The sequence below is a fragment of the Cervus elaphus genome, chromosome 9 (assembly GCF_910594005.1).
Source record: "Cervus elaphus chromosome 9, mCerEla1.1, whole genome shotgun sequence".
Lineage (NCBI taxonomy): Eukaryota > Metazoa > Chordata > Mammalia > Artiodactyla > Cervidae > Cervus > Cervus elaphus.
This window is the reverse complement of record NC_057823.1, coordinates 99638888-99654205: the sequence shown is the minus strand read 5'-3', so window position 1 is coordinate 99654205 and position 15318 is coordinate 99638888. Positions and strand designations below refer to the sequence as shown.

The 15318-nt window shown below is 38.4% G+C and overlaps 1 long non-coding RNA gene across 1 annotated transcript in view; it reads left to right on the top strand.

The window, feature by feature from the left end:
* The window catches only part of LOC122700655, a 101850-nt gene that overhangs the window by 10214 nt on the left and 76318 nt on the right, over positions 1-15318 (top strand). The window contains exon 2 of the long non-coding RNA XR_006342853.1: positions 13464-13570. This is a non-coding gene — a long non-coding RNA (uncharacterized LOC122700655). The remainder of the gene's footprint in view (positions 1-13463; positions 13571-15318) is intronic.

The window sequence follows — 15318 nt, the reverse complement described above, 5'->3', positions numbered from 1 at the left end:
AACAGTCCATGTAGTAACTGCTTCGAGTTGGAGACATCATGTGAACTCATGTTTAATGTTATGTAGATACGTGTTGATATGTAGAATGTTTATGTGTGTGTGTAAAAATACACACATAGTATTTCCTTTCTCTGTCCACTGAAAGGGCCTAGAAAGACTAAATCCCAGTAGCAACCTGTACAACAGTGTCCAGTTTTTGTTTTTAATATACATAAACTGAATATATATATATATATACATATATACATGAAATTACATATGTAAGTGGAAGTGAAAGTCACACAGTCGTGTCTGATTCTTTGTGACCCGTGGACTGTACAGCCCATGGAATTCTCTAGGCCAGAATACTGGAGTGGGTAGCCTTTCCCTTCTCCAGGGGTTCTTCCCAACCCAGGGATCGAACCCAGGCCTCCTGCATTGCACGCAGATTCTTTACCAGCTGAGCCACAAGGGAAGCCCAAGAATACTGGAGCGGGTAGCCTATCCCTTCTCCAGGGGATCTTCCTGACACAGGAATCGAAACGGTGTCTTCTGTGTTGCAGGTGGATTCTTTACAAGTGGAGCTATAGAATTGAGAAAGGAGTACGTCAAGGCTGTATATTGTCAGCTGCTTATTTAACTTATATGCAGAGTGTATCAAGCAAAATGCCAGGATGAATGAAGCACCAGCTGGATTTAAGATTTCCGGGAGAAATATCAATAACCTCAAATATGAAGATGAGGTTACCCTTATGGCAAAAGGCAAAGAAGAATTAAGAGCCTCTTAATGAAAGAAGAGAGTGGAAAAAGTTGGCTTAAAACCCAACATTCAAACAACTAAGATCATGGCATCTGGTCCCATCACTTCATGGTAAATAGATGGCAAAACAATGGAAAAAGTTACAAACATTTTTTCTTTCTTTTTTTTTTTTTTGTTCCGAAAACTGCAGATGGTGGCTGCAGCCATGAAAGTAAAACATGCTTGGTCCTTGGAAGAAAAACTATGACCAACCTACACAGTATGTTAAAAAGAAGTGACATTACTTTGCTGACAAAGGTCCGTCTAGAAGAAAGTGGAGTGCTGAGGAACTGATGCTTTCGAACTGTGGTGTTGGAAAAGACTCTTGAGAATCCCTTGGACTGCAGAGATACAACCAGTCCACCCTAAAGGAAATCAGTCCTGAATATTCATTGGAAGGACTGATGCTGAAGCTGAAACTCCAATACTTTGGCCACCTGATTTGAAAAGACCCTGATGCTGAAAAAGATTGAAGGCAGGAGGAGATGGGGATGACTGGGGATGAGATGGTTGGATGGCATCGTCAACTCGATAGAGTTTGAGCAAGCTCTGGGAATTTGTGATGGACAGGGAATTCTGGCATGCTGTAGCCCATGGGGTCACAGAGAGTCGGACACAACTGACCAACTGAACTGAACTGAGCTATAGAGTATCTAAAATCTATCTATTCATATGTATTATATTTACTGTATATATCTTTAAACTTTTATATTATTTATTAAAAAATAAATATCCTTGGAGAAATTACTGACTGCAGATACATAAGATGAGCCAGCAGTATTTTATATTAATAGAAAGGTAAGGAAGTGCTCAGAAAAACAAACCAGTGTTTCAAAAAGACACAGGAGCCAACTGAAAGAGCTCCCAAAACCTAAACCTAAAGCAAATTGAGCAACAAAATGAATAAAATAATACTGAATTATAAGCTATAGTATAAAATATGTAAGTCCATAGATTTAAATAAATGTTTGGATAAATAAATAAACAAAGAAAATAGACTATTCTTCCAGTTAGAAGAATTCAAAAGAATCTGTGCAGGTACTGTGCTGTCAAGGAAGTAGTCTTTATCTCCCTACTCCTTAAACGGGGTCTATGCATAGGCTATGCTTCAAAGAGTACCATATGGCATTGAAGAATAAAAGACTAATTATGCAGCAGAGAAATCTGACAAACACTATTTCAGCCAGGTGGTCAAGATTAACCTCAAAAGTGATACGAAATTGTGTTCATTTGATAGAGTATGACAAGAGTGACATTTGTCTCTGTAACTACGATCACAAACATAACCTAACTTCAGTCCTAACCATGAGAGAAAAACATCAGTGAAACTCCAGTTAAGGTTCATTCTAAAAATATATATGATTTGTACTCATTGCTGTCAATGCCATTCATTCATAACAAGGAGTATCTGAGAAAGTGTCATGGCCAAGAGCAGACAAAGGAGACGGGATCACCAAGTGTAGGGTGGTGTCCTGTGTGGGGTTCTAATGAAATCTGGATAAAGTATAAACTTTAGTTAACTATTACTTGTGACAACTACACTATCCTAATGTAAGATTTCATTAATAAGGAAAACTGGATTTTGGTTCTGTTGGAACTCTACAGTTTTCACAAATTTTATGAAAATCTTAAACTAGTATATATCATTTTTAAAAGCTTACTAATTTTTAAAAGTCCTGAAAATTTTACTTCATTTTAACTGGTTCTGAGTAACATCATCTTGGGAATCTTTACTGACCTGAACTGCAAATGCTTTCCATTGAGCAACCAGACTCCTTTACTCAAATATATGCGTGCGTGCTGTGCATGCTAAGTCAATTTAGTCATGTCTGACTGTGTGACCCTGTGGACTGTAGCTCGCCAGACTCCTCTGTCCATGGGATTTTCCAGGAAGAATACTGGAGTGGGTTGCCATGTGCTCCTCCAGAGGATCTTCCCAACCCAGGGATTGAACCCAAGTCTCTTACAATTCCTGCATTGGCAGGCAGGTTCTTTACCCCTAGTGCCATATTTGAGAGGGAAACCCTCTAAAATATATATATATAAGCATACATACATATATATGGATGAGTAATTAATTCTGTCCTATATGGAGGGCTAGTTTTAAAAAATTAATTAAAACCAGGATTATGAATTCCTCCTTCTGGCATTTAATATCTCTTGACTTTTCCCTTTAAGAATGCTGTTGTATGAAGGTCTTCCTTGGTATTTATTGTTTGCCTCGCAAGTAGCAGATTGAATTTTCCACTTTCTCCTTATTGTTTTGCTCTGTTATTCTTTGTTGTACCCTTTGATTTCCCTTTGTCTCCTTCACTCAACCAGCCACTTTTTATTTTTATCATGCAATGCAACAACCGCAGAATATAATCAGATCTTAGTTCACTATTATATTTAAGAGTGTATTTATACTATGCCTTTTCTTAATCTGCCTGAAATGCACAAATAAAATCAGTTTAAGGTACACAGTGTTCTCTTAAGAAGGTGTTCTCTCTTAAAATGTTCATGAATCTGTTTCTTGAATTGTGTGCTTGGTAATATGAATTAATTATTATCTTTTGATGCCCTGTCTGAGGGCTTTGCTGGTAGCTCAATTGGTAAAGAATCCACTTGCAATGAAGGAGACTGGGGTTAGGTTTCTGGATCGGAAAGATCCCCTGGAGAAGGAAATGACAACCCACTCCAATATTCTTGTCTGGAGAATCTCACGGACAGAGGAGCCTGACAGGCTACATACAGTCCATAGCATTGTAAGAGTCAGACACGACTGAGCGACTACACCACCACCACCTTATCGGAAACTCAGTTTGAAAGGGAAAGTGGAAGTGAAGTCGCTCAGTCGTGTCCGACTCTTTGCGACCCCATGGGCGAATGTAGCCCACCAGGCTCCTCTGTCCATGGGATTCTCCCGCAAGAGTACTGGAGTGGGTTGCCATTTCCTTCTCCAGGGAATCTTCCCCACCCAGGGATCAAACCCGGGTCTCCCTCATTGCAGGCAGACGCTTTAACCTCTGAGCCACCAGGGAAGCCCCAAAGCCAGTTTCAGTTCAGTTCAGTTGCTCAGTCGTGTCCGACGCTTTGCGACCCCATGGACTGCAGCACGCCAGGCCTCCCTGTCCATCACCAACTCCCGGAGTTTACTCAAACTCATGCCCATCGAGTCGGTGATACCATCCAGCCATCTCATCCTCTGTCGTCCCCTTCTCCTCCTGCCCTCAATCTTTCTCAGCATCAGGGTCTTTTCCAGTGAGTCAGCTCGTCACATCAGGTGGCCAAAGTATTGGAGTTTCAGCTTCAGCATCAGTCCTTCCAATGAACACCCAGGTGGCCAAAGTATTGGAGTTTCAGCTTCAGCATCAGTCCTTCCAGTGAACGCCCCGGACTGATCTCCTTTAGGATGGACTGGTTGGATCTCCTTGCAGTCCCAGGGACTCTCACCCATTTAGTGAGGTGTAAATGAGCCCAGTTGAGTGAGGGACTTGTCCCATTGTTTTAAAGAACTGCGGTTTACTTATTATCACTTAGACCTACTGGCAAGTGACAGTTGCCCTCTTTCAGAATATCCCAAAGTCCCCCTTATTTTTGAGTCATATCAAGATTAAAATATTTTAAATATATTTTCCAGTAATGATAATTATCTTGGCTTTAACTAACACCCAATTAGGAGGAGACTGATCTTAGGTAAAATTATGTTGTGAGCCACTTCCTTTTCTGCTATCCTATTTCTGTGTACACAGTATAAAAGTGGTTCCAAGTTTAAGTTTTAAAGAAAGATAAATAGGGCTTGTACCCTAGCTAAGACAAAATATGTTCTTGAATATGATGATTTTGTGGAAGTTACTTCTCTGTTCCTCAAATTTCTAGCTGTAAAGTAGGAATAATAATTTTTACCTAATAGCTTTTTTTGTGAGCATTAAATTCAGTAATTTGTGTAAAATATCAGAAGAGCTCCTCTGTACAATCACAGACACTCAAAAATAGCTGCTTCTTAGCTATAGGAATCTTCAATATAATGCCACACAAATGCTCTGATGAAATATCCTACTATGCCATTATAGGCTATTCACACTTTCATACCCCTTCACTTATTCTGATGGCACAGCTAGTGAGAAATATGATTATGTCTAAAACTTTGTGATAAATTTCACATGTGAAGCAAGACTTTAGTAGACGAGTCCTGCCTAATCGATACCACCAGTGACTTAAGACATGCAGACTAAAGTGGGGAAAATGGGAATATCTGAGATAGGTCTTACAGAGAACAGCATTGTGTTTAGACCCGCCTCTATGCTTATGTAGTTGCAGTAGAATTCACACATTCTGAGGAATACATAGAAGCCTTGAGTGTGTGTGTGTATGTGGGGGTGTGGGAGTTGAAAGCATAGAAGTCATGGATGTGTAGCCTTAGATCTGCTGTGACCAGAACAAAAGTAAAGAAATGGACTAAGTTTTTAAAATACAGAAATTATAGGTTCAAAATAATGTAAATTTCATTTTGGGTAAGAGGCAACTGTGTTCTTGCTCAAAAATATTATCTATTTAATTTGAATTGATTGTAATCAGTTACTCACATTTGAGTATTATATTCAGTTTTATGGTCAATCCGTATTATAAACAAGGTCTTCGTGTCTTAACTGTTAATACCTTTTTAATACTTCACTGACATCTTTGCCTGAACTTGTAAGCATTATTTTTCCTTATCTGTTTATACTTATCCTTACTATATTACATCAGTTTTTGTGCTAGGTAGATATTTACTTTAAAAAAGAATTGTAACTAAACTTTCCTCTGATGTTCTAGTCAGGCTATTCAGGTTTTTGTTGTTGTTGTTGTTGTTTGTGGATTTACCAGTATTCTGACTTTTGTATAAATTGTTTATTTTGTTATCTCATGCCATATTTCTTCTTTCTTATGCTACTGATAGTTAAATTGCCTAAAACCTAGATACCTATCTGAGTTACAGTTCTCTCGGACACTGTTCATTTCAAAGCATTTGTCTGCCTGCAGCCCGGTACCACCTACATTTTCCTAGATTGTTCTCAGTGCTCACTGCATGCATGCTATACTTCCTGACCCCCTGAATTAGTCTTTTGGGTGGTGTACTGTGTTGAGGTACCCTCAGACCAGAAGCAAATTAGTCCTCAGATTTCTCCTGCTGATTCTTTCTGCTCTGTCTTTAAAAATTATCAGATTTATTAGGTATTACTCCTTTCTTTTGTGATTCCAAGCTGGGACTATTTTTAATCAACCTTTTTTTCTTATTAAGAACTCTGTGAGTATGACTATAATTGACACTTCTAAAATTTCCTCCTTCAAACATTCCTTTGTATTTTAAATGACCTGTCAGGGATAAATTTGTTACAGCATAATGAGATCTGATTTTTCCTTTCCAGTATAAAATATGTTGGATTTGGTCAAGATGGGAATCCTATAACGGGGGAAAAAAAGGGGGGGGTGAGAAATATAGTTTGATCATTAATGATCTGGGACAAAATCTTGGCAAGATTGGGGTTAACCTGGATTTGCCACTCAGTGTGACTTCTGAGAAAGACTTCAGCCTGTGTCCTCAAGTTAGACAAAGAGGATCACCCCACATGGCAGAGCGTGAGCTTAGAGTCTAGAGAACTGGCCTGAGGCTCGTAAGAGGTTCTTAAGAAAGTGTCTATAGCCTCTTCCATGGGTGTTTTCTAGCATGTAGTCAAAGGATCTTGAATTAATATTTTCTGTTTTCTTCCATAGGAATTTGAAGTATTTATACTTTGGGGCTTCATAGGTGGCTCTAGTGGTAAAGAACCTGCTTGCCAGTGTAGAAGACATAAGAGTTGGGAGTTTGATCCCTGAGGAGGGGGCATGGCAACCCACTCCAGTATTCTTGCCTGGAGAATCCCATGGACAGAGGAGCTCAGCGGGCTACAATTCATAGGGTCACAAAGATTCAGACACAACCGAAGTGACTGAGCACGCACACACTTGGGAGCAGGTTGGCTTTGGGAAGGCTAGGGATGTTATTTTTAAGTAAAGAAATTATTATTTCAATAAATATGTTTCCAGTGCTTATTATCTTTAAGATGTTCTGAGGAGGACATTTTATCCTTCTAGGTTCTTCTAGCTGGTCTAAGAATTAGATCAACATGAAGTCAATTAACAGGAGAAAAATCAAAAGCCTTTAATGTTTATACATGGGAGAAACCCAGGAAAACTGAGTAACTGGCCAAAATGGCCAAAACCCTCACTTAAATAGAATTTTCACCTAAAGACAAGTGATAATGTTGGAGTTACTGGTTTGGAACTTCAGGGAGGAGGAAGACAATTCACGTGACATGGAGATGGAAAGGCAAATGCTTGGAAAAATGTGTTTTCTGAGTTATACAGAGATAACAGGATACAGTGAAATTTTAACAAACAGACTTTGATACGTTCCTCCCTGTCTATTGCACCTTCAGTTCAGCTTAGCCACTTAGTCATGTCCCATTGTTTGTGACCCCATGGACTACAGCACGCCAGGCCTCCCTATCCATCAACAACTCCCGGAGTTTGCTCAAACTCATGTCCATCGAGTCTGTGATGCCATCCAACCATCTCATCCTCTGTCGTGCCCTTCTCCTCCAGCCTTCAATATTTCCCAGCATCAGTGTCTTTTCCAGTGAGTCAGTTCTTTGCATCAGGTGGCCAAAGAATTGGAGCTTCAGCTTCAGCATCAGTCCTTCCAAAAAATATTCAGGACTGATTTCCTTTAAGATGGGCTGGTTGGATCTCCTTGCAGTCCAAGGGACTCTCAAGAGTCTTCTCCAACACCACAGTTCAAAAGCACCAATTCTTCAGTGCTCAGCTTTCTTTATAGTCCAACTCTCACATCCATACATGACTATTGGAAAAACCATAGCTTTGACTAGACAGATCTTTGTCAGTAAAGTAATGTCTCTGCTTTTTAATATGCTGTCTAGGTTGGACATAACTTTTCTTCCAAGGATCAGACTTTTTTTTAAATTTCATGGCACCAGTCAGAATGACCATCATCAAAAAATCTATGAAGAATAAATGCATCTTTACTTGAGGAAAGGGAACCCTCTTGCTTGGAATGTAAATTGGTATAGCCACTATGAAGAATCGTATGGAAGTTTCTTAAAAAGCTAAAAATAGAGCTACCAAATGACCCAGCAATCTCACTTCTGAGCACATACCCAGAGAAAACTATAATCCAAAAAGATACATACACCCCAATGTTCATTTGAGCACTATTTACAATAGCGAGGACGTGGAAGAAGGAACCTACATGCCCATCAAAAAAGTAATGGATTAAGAAGGTGTGGTGAATGTATATACGATGGAATATTACTCAGATGTATTCATAAAAAGGACCTAACTTATGTCATTTTCAGAGATGTGGATGGGCCTGGAGACTGTCATACAAAGTGAAGTAAGTCAGAAAAACAAATATCACTGATTAACATATCTGTGTGGAATCTAGAAAAATGGTAAAGATGATGTCATTTACAACACAGAAATAGAGACACAGACATTGAGAACAAACTTGTAGATACCCAAGGGGAACAGGAGTAGCGTAGGATGAGTGGGGAGATTGGGGTTGACATATATATATATATATGTGTGTGTGTGTGTGTATGTCTATGTATAAAATAGGTAACTAATGAGGACTTACTATCATTCCCCTTGGAAACTGTCATTCTAAAAAATCATTTACTTTTGCAGAAAAGCTTAATTGTTACTGATGTGAAATATTTGTAGAAAACCGGAAGCCCACTTATGGAACTTATGATTATGATTCTATAATTATGAGGCAAAAATGAAAAAATATAACTTCAGTATATCCTTTTGAAAAATACTTAGTGTAAATACATGTCATTAATGATCTGTGAATCTGTGGGCTTTGCAAAATTAGTTTATGAGTGGTCTGTAGTTCTCTCTAAAGAACACATGTTAAGAATGATGCTAAATATGACATTTTTCATGATTTTTATAACAGAAAGACAAAAACCATCCCTGATTTCATGTGCTCATTAGTGCCTCTTTTATGGTAGGATAAAATGCTTTAATGGTAACGTAGTAGGAAGTTATTTAACTTTTATCAACTCCTGAAATGATGTTGCCTTGTGTCACTAAAAATAGACATGGTATATAAGAGTAGCAGGCATTTTCATTGCAGCAGCTCAGTATGTGCCTGCCTGAGTAGACGCCTGGATTGGAAGGTGGGTTTATAGTCTTGTCCTTCACTTTAAAGAAAATTATTGAGTGTCATTCACTCAGATGCTTCTGTAGAGGTGGAAAATGGAGCATCTGAGGTAAATAAAGTTAGGATGGAAGAGCGAGGGAAGAATAAGAAATTTATATTATAAGGGAGGAAAATAGCTTGCCATCTACCCTTCTAGGTAGGCTGAGATGGCTTGTAATAAAAGACACATAAGAGGAGAAAAATAAACAGAAGTTTAATAACCTGCCTATCTCTTGTGTACAGAAGAGAGACTCAGGAAAACAGAGTGGCTCCCCAAAATGGCCCAAGACGCCATCTTAAATACCATGTCCAGCTAAAGACAAAAGAAATCTATTAAGGGTGTGGGAGGTCAGTTATTGGAAAAGCACAGTAAAAAAAGGTATGGGTCCTTAGGCAGGTTTGTCTCTGTGTGTGTGTGTGTGTGCATGCACACATGCGTGCATGTATGCAGTTGTGTCCAACTCTTTCTGACGCCATGGACCATAACCCACCAGGCTCCTCTGTCCATGGAATTTCCAGCAATAATACTAGAGTGGGTTGCCATTTCCTCCTCCAAGACAGATTTAAGTCTTGCTTTTCTACCAATACGAGTTTCTTGAGATTTTTGTCATCATCTTCTTCCTGGTACAGAGAGAGATACTTCTACAAATGGGTACTTCCCTTATAAATGTAAGTGTCTCTTACAAAAGGGCAATTTTTACTAGATTTTCAGAGCTTCTTTCTTGTCTGTTGTTTCTTTATAACCAGTTAAAAATACTCAGGATGCCAATGAGGCATATTTTGGGTGGTGTACTTTGCTACCATTTACTTATCCTGTCTTCTTATGGAGAGATTTGGTGACTTCTTTCTCTTGTGTTCCTCCTCAGTCCTACAGCTGTAAGGAACTGAATTCTGACCCAGTTGGGAGTCAGCATGGAAATGGATTCTTCCCCAGAGTGTCCAGATAAGAGCTGTGCCCAGCCAGCCTCTTGACTCTGGCCTTGGGACCCTCTGAGCAGGGATCCCAGACACACCCGCCCCGGCTTCTCACCAGCAGAACTGAATTAGAATTGTTGGACCTTGTTTTGGGTAGCTAGGTTTGCGGTAGTTTGTTACACAGCGGTAGAAAATGAATAAAGATAATATGAATGGCATCTCCTTTCTCTTAACTCTGATAGTTAAATGTATACCCTGTTTTCTCGGATAACATTTCCCAACTGTTATCATGACTCTCTGCCCTACTTGGGTACTCTGTTAAGAGTTATAAGAGTCCTTGATATTTCTGAAGTATTCTTCCATTGGGGAAATTAACTGATGTGATATACTCTCAGCAAGGGTAGTAAACACTGTGGTTTTTTTTTTTTTTGGTTTTTGGTTTTTTTTTAATGCTCATGATAAGCTTAAAATCTACAAAATTGCTCTTTAACTTGATGGGATATTTTTATCCTTGTAGATAGGATACTGATTTGCATCCTTTTGAAACTCTTCAAATCATAAATGCTCATTATAGTTCTTCATTGTTAGCATGATCAAGCCTTATGCATGCACATCTAGCACCTCTTGAAATGGCTATAGTCTTTTGAGCAACTAACTGCTGGAGAAAATGAGGACTGTGTTTCCTTGCATCTTGTTTTCAGAGATGGATGCACTCTTCAATAGCAGATGTCTAACACGCTGAACAGTTTCAAGGGCTTTGTTGATTAGAAAGCATTATCAGTCAGTGCTTTGTAAAGCAGGCCTTTCTAAATGTAGATGCAATAATATTTGAAGAAAACCATCTCCCAGTTAAGATTAACAAAGGATTACATAGTAAAAATAAATCTTATTATAAAAAGAAACAGTATACATTTTTTTCAATTTGAGGACTAAATGCATTCATTACCATAACAAAAATGACCCAGCAATGTGAAGGACAAAATTTCTTAGTCACTAAAAACTTCAGAAAATGGTTGCTTGGAACACTTAAAAAGCACGTACATATTCTATTCGTTATTTTTATTTTAGTAGGTCTGTTTGTCTCGTCTGTTACTTCTCCATTATTTTAGTTTCTAAAATTGTTAAAATAATGATATGGTTAGATAATTCATGCTTTCTCTAGATTTATAAAGCACAGATATATAGATAAAATCCACACTATATATAGTATAATTTAAAGATGCTAAAGTTTTTTTTTTAATTAAAATATAAGGATAAGGATCTGAATATAGAGTTGCTCTGTAATTTGGATGTCACAGTCCATATCAGTTAAATAATAATGAGATCATCATCCTGTGAGTGTGTTTATTTAGATTTATTTAGCTCCAGCTAATTGGGATTTGGGTTTTTTTGTGATATATAGGAAATAACTGGAAAATAATTTGAAGGAGGAGAAAAATATATTTATCAGTAACAACCATAATTTTCATTTGTTTATTTTGACAATATTTTGTAACATATATTATTATACTCATTTTACAGGTGAGAAGAGTACAGTTTATTTAGAATGTAATCTACCCTTGATGATTTATTTATCTAATTATGTAGCCAGTATTAAGATCCTGATCTTTGGACTTCTTGTCTCAGGACTTATCTAACTCTACTTTCATATAGTTACAAACAAACTCAAGCAATCCCAATCAAAATTCCTGTTGAATATTTTTGAGGGACACAGTAAACTTACTCTAAGATTTAATCAGAGAGAATAAGAACTGCAAAGAGTCCATTCATTCTAAAGGAAAGAGGGAAGGACTTGTTTTAACACATTGTAAAATACTATTATTGAATGGATCAATGGAAAGATATAAAAATAGATACACGTATATGTGAATATATATGTGTGCTTAAAGTATATTTGTTACTTTTATCTATTTTTGTATTTCCCATTAAACTATAACTTGATGAGTTTTTATTGAAACCTGTAGTTTAGTTCCATTACTGCAGGATTCTACCATTTCTTTCTTATTTTTATATTTGAAATTCTTTCATCAAACAGTGAGGAGCTTGGCTTTCATTTATATATATGTATATACATTTATATATATATATATATATATATATATATATATATATATATATATATTGGACTTCCCTGGTGGCTCAGACAATAAAGCGTCTGCCTACAATGTGGGAGACCCGGGTTCAATCTCTGGGTCAGGAAGATCTCCTAGAGAAGGAAATGGCAACCCACTCCAGTACGCTTGCCTGGAAAATCCCATGGATGAAGGAACCTGGCAGACTACGGCCCATGGGTTTGCAGAGTCGGACATGACTGAGCAACTTCATTCTCACTTTCATATATACATATATATGTTTAATATACATGATAGGGCTAGATGCTATGATCTGTCAGTCACAGTGAGTACACCTAGTTTACAGATCTTAGTTTCTCAATATTATTTTCAACTATAAGAATCTAGTACTTCTCGGAGGAATGGCTAATTTCAGGGCACAGACAGGGTTAAATAGGCACATGTCAAAGCAACAGAGGAAGCTTCTCAAAGGGGCCTCCACTGGCCAAATCTGGGACAGTTTGAGCATCAAAATAAATAAAATTAGCAATATATTATAGACTATGGAACAAAATAAAAATCTATGCATCCATACAGATATAAAAGTGAATAAATAATTAGGGAATAAGTCTAAGCTCTTTTACCTTTTAATGCTAACTAATAAAGAATTGTATGGCTAAAACAGAATCATCCAATGATGCTAAAACTGGTGGAAAGAATATTGACTCTGAAAAGGGTAGTGTGAACTCAAAGTATCTCTTTACAAACTAGTTTTCAATTGTAAATAAGAAACTGATAAATTTATAGAGGAGGATTTGACTTGAGACCTCCTTTCTGAAGACAATGAAGCTAGCATCAAAATACTGGGACAACATTATGTCCCCCGATTCAAGGCAGTAGGAGGGTACAATGTCACTTCTGTGTTATTCCTGCAAAAGTGCATAACATAACTCCAATCATGAAGAAATAGCAATCCAATCCAAATTAGAACATTTTACAAAAACAAGTAGCCCATACTCTTCAAAAGCATCAAATCAAAACACAGAGAAAAGTTTAGGAAATATTGTATATTAAAGAAGAATAGTAGACTGATACCGTTAATTCATATATCCGGACCCATAGAATGGCGGCTGCCCCAGTGACCCAGGTCACATGGCAAATCTAAACTCTATGACAGCCTATTATGGGAAACACCTGTGAAGGAATCCTAACATACACCAATGATAATTCTCCAACTCAGCTTCAGTTAGCTTACCTTCCCCTGGAAAATGGGACCTGCTAGCTCTAGAAGGAAATCTTCAGCTTACTAGTCAACCATTCTCTTTCTGTTTCCGCTTCCACTACTCTATAAAACTTACTTTTGCCCCGAATTCCTCAGGAACTCAGCTCCTCTGCCTGTGGGGCTCTGTATTGCTCCCATCCATAGATTGTTTTCCCTTAAATGGAGGATGTCAAACTCACTCTTAATTGTAGTATTTTTGTCTTTTGATAGTTTGGGGGATGAAGTGATGTTCAAAGACAGCTGGTGAAGATTTCAGGGACAGTTGATGCTGGTGAAGATAACTACAGAACCCCTTTGACTATTCTCCAGCACCTCTGGTAAGTTTCTCTTGAATTGAGTTCCGCTTATTTTGCATTCTGAGCTCTTCGAGTTTGTCCTTCCTCATCCTTCTGGGTGGAAAACTGGGGTGTGAGAAATCCCACATGTTCACAGGGTGTACATTAGTGTGGGAGAGACTCCAGATTCTCATCTGACATTTACAGTTCTCAAGACCTGTGCATAGGCATACAGAAAAGGCAGGTCTGTTTGAATTACAGAGGACTGTTTCAAGGGAAAATGATGTCTACCCTTCAAGCTAACAAAGCAAGCTGGCAGCCTTTAGGAGACTCATAAAGCCTGGAGGTAAGTCCATAGTATAAACCACTGCAAAACATGTGGAAATAAGACAAAAAGTCCAAACTTATTTGCCCAATGGAACATCAGAATCTAACAATGGACAAGTCAGACTATTCAAGACCACTATTAGGGTATCTGCCACTATAAATAAACATTCCCATGGGAAAAGTAAGAGATATATTGCTAATGAGAATCTGGGAAGCCACATCTCACAAAATTGGTAGGCATGGATTTTGTGTTTAAAAGCTGTTAGAACTCTTGTGCTTAAAAGTTGCTAGAACTCTTGCTACCTAATTGTAAGACTCCCATGCTAAAATAAATTGGTCATGGAATGGGGTAAATGGATGCTAGATCACCTACCAACCTCAAGAAAACTTCTGTGTAATAAGATACACAATAGAACATCATAAAATCTCCAACCCAGTGGTATATCCCTATTAGGTATTAATTTGACTCTGAGAAATCCAAGACTTAGCTAAAGAAACATAGTCTTCAATTTTCAAAGAAACAAGCATGGTACAGTCTTCCCTGTTCTACCCTCCAAAGGGTCCATCATCAAAACCTTGACACAGAAATTGTCTTATTTGTCATCAACCAGAATACTCTCTGTGTGTGTGTGTGTATGTATATATATATATATATATATAAGCTTGTCCTTGAAAGTTTATGGGTTGGTGGGAATCCCTGGGTTTCTGTGGTAAACTGCTACCAGTTATTCCCTTAAGCAACCAAGATGAAAATAAAACTAAAGTTAATAGAAAACCTTGTCAAATTTTGGTAGATACGAGAGCTACCCTCTATTCTTTAGGCACCAGCCACTCCAGAGCCTATCAATGGCATCCTGGGAAAATTGGCAGAAGCCTGTGCAGGGTGAGAATTCTTACCAGAGTCAGCTCTTCTGAGCTTCTGGAGAACCTAGAAAAGGTGACTTTTCACACCGTCTCTTCCTTTCCAGATTCGTACTCTCACGGATTCGGTTTGGGGTGCCCGTTGCTGCTTCTTCCTCTCCCAGAAACCGCAGTTTCCTTCGTGTTTGCCTCCCTTCTGTGTTCTGAGAGCTTGGCCTGGTTTTCTCCCGGCCCGGGGCACACAGGTTGTCGGGCTCATACATATGCAGGCAGCTCAGCATCAGGTCTGGAGCCCCCAAAACACGGCTGGACAGAAATGTGGGTTGTACTCCATTTGCAGGCAGGGTCTTACCAGCTGTGGCCAGTTCTGGGGGACTTGTCTGAGTCTGTCTTTTGCTACCTTTGGGAGTGGCTCTGGATCTTTGGAGGGTAGTGGAGATGCCTTTTTCCTCCACGTGTTTATTCAGTACCACCAGGTATATTTGTTATTTGTACCAGCTGAAACCTGTCAAAAGACTGGGAAGGTTTTTCTAAGTAGTTGTGTGGTCAGAAATTTGCCAGATCGGGGGCTGATACTCAGAACCTGATAAGAACAATTTTTT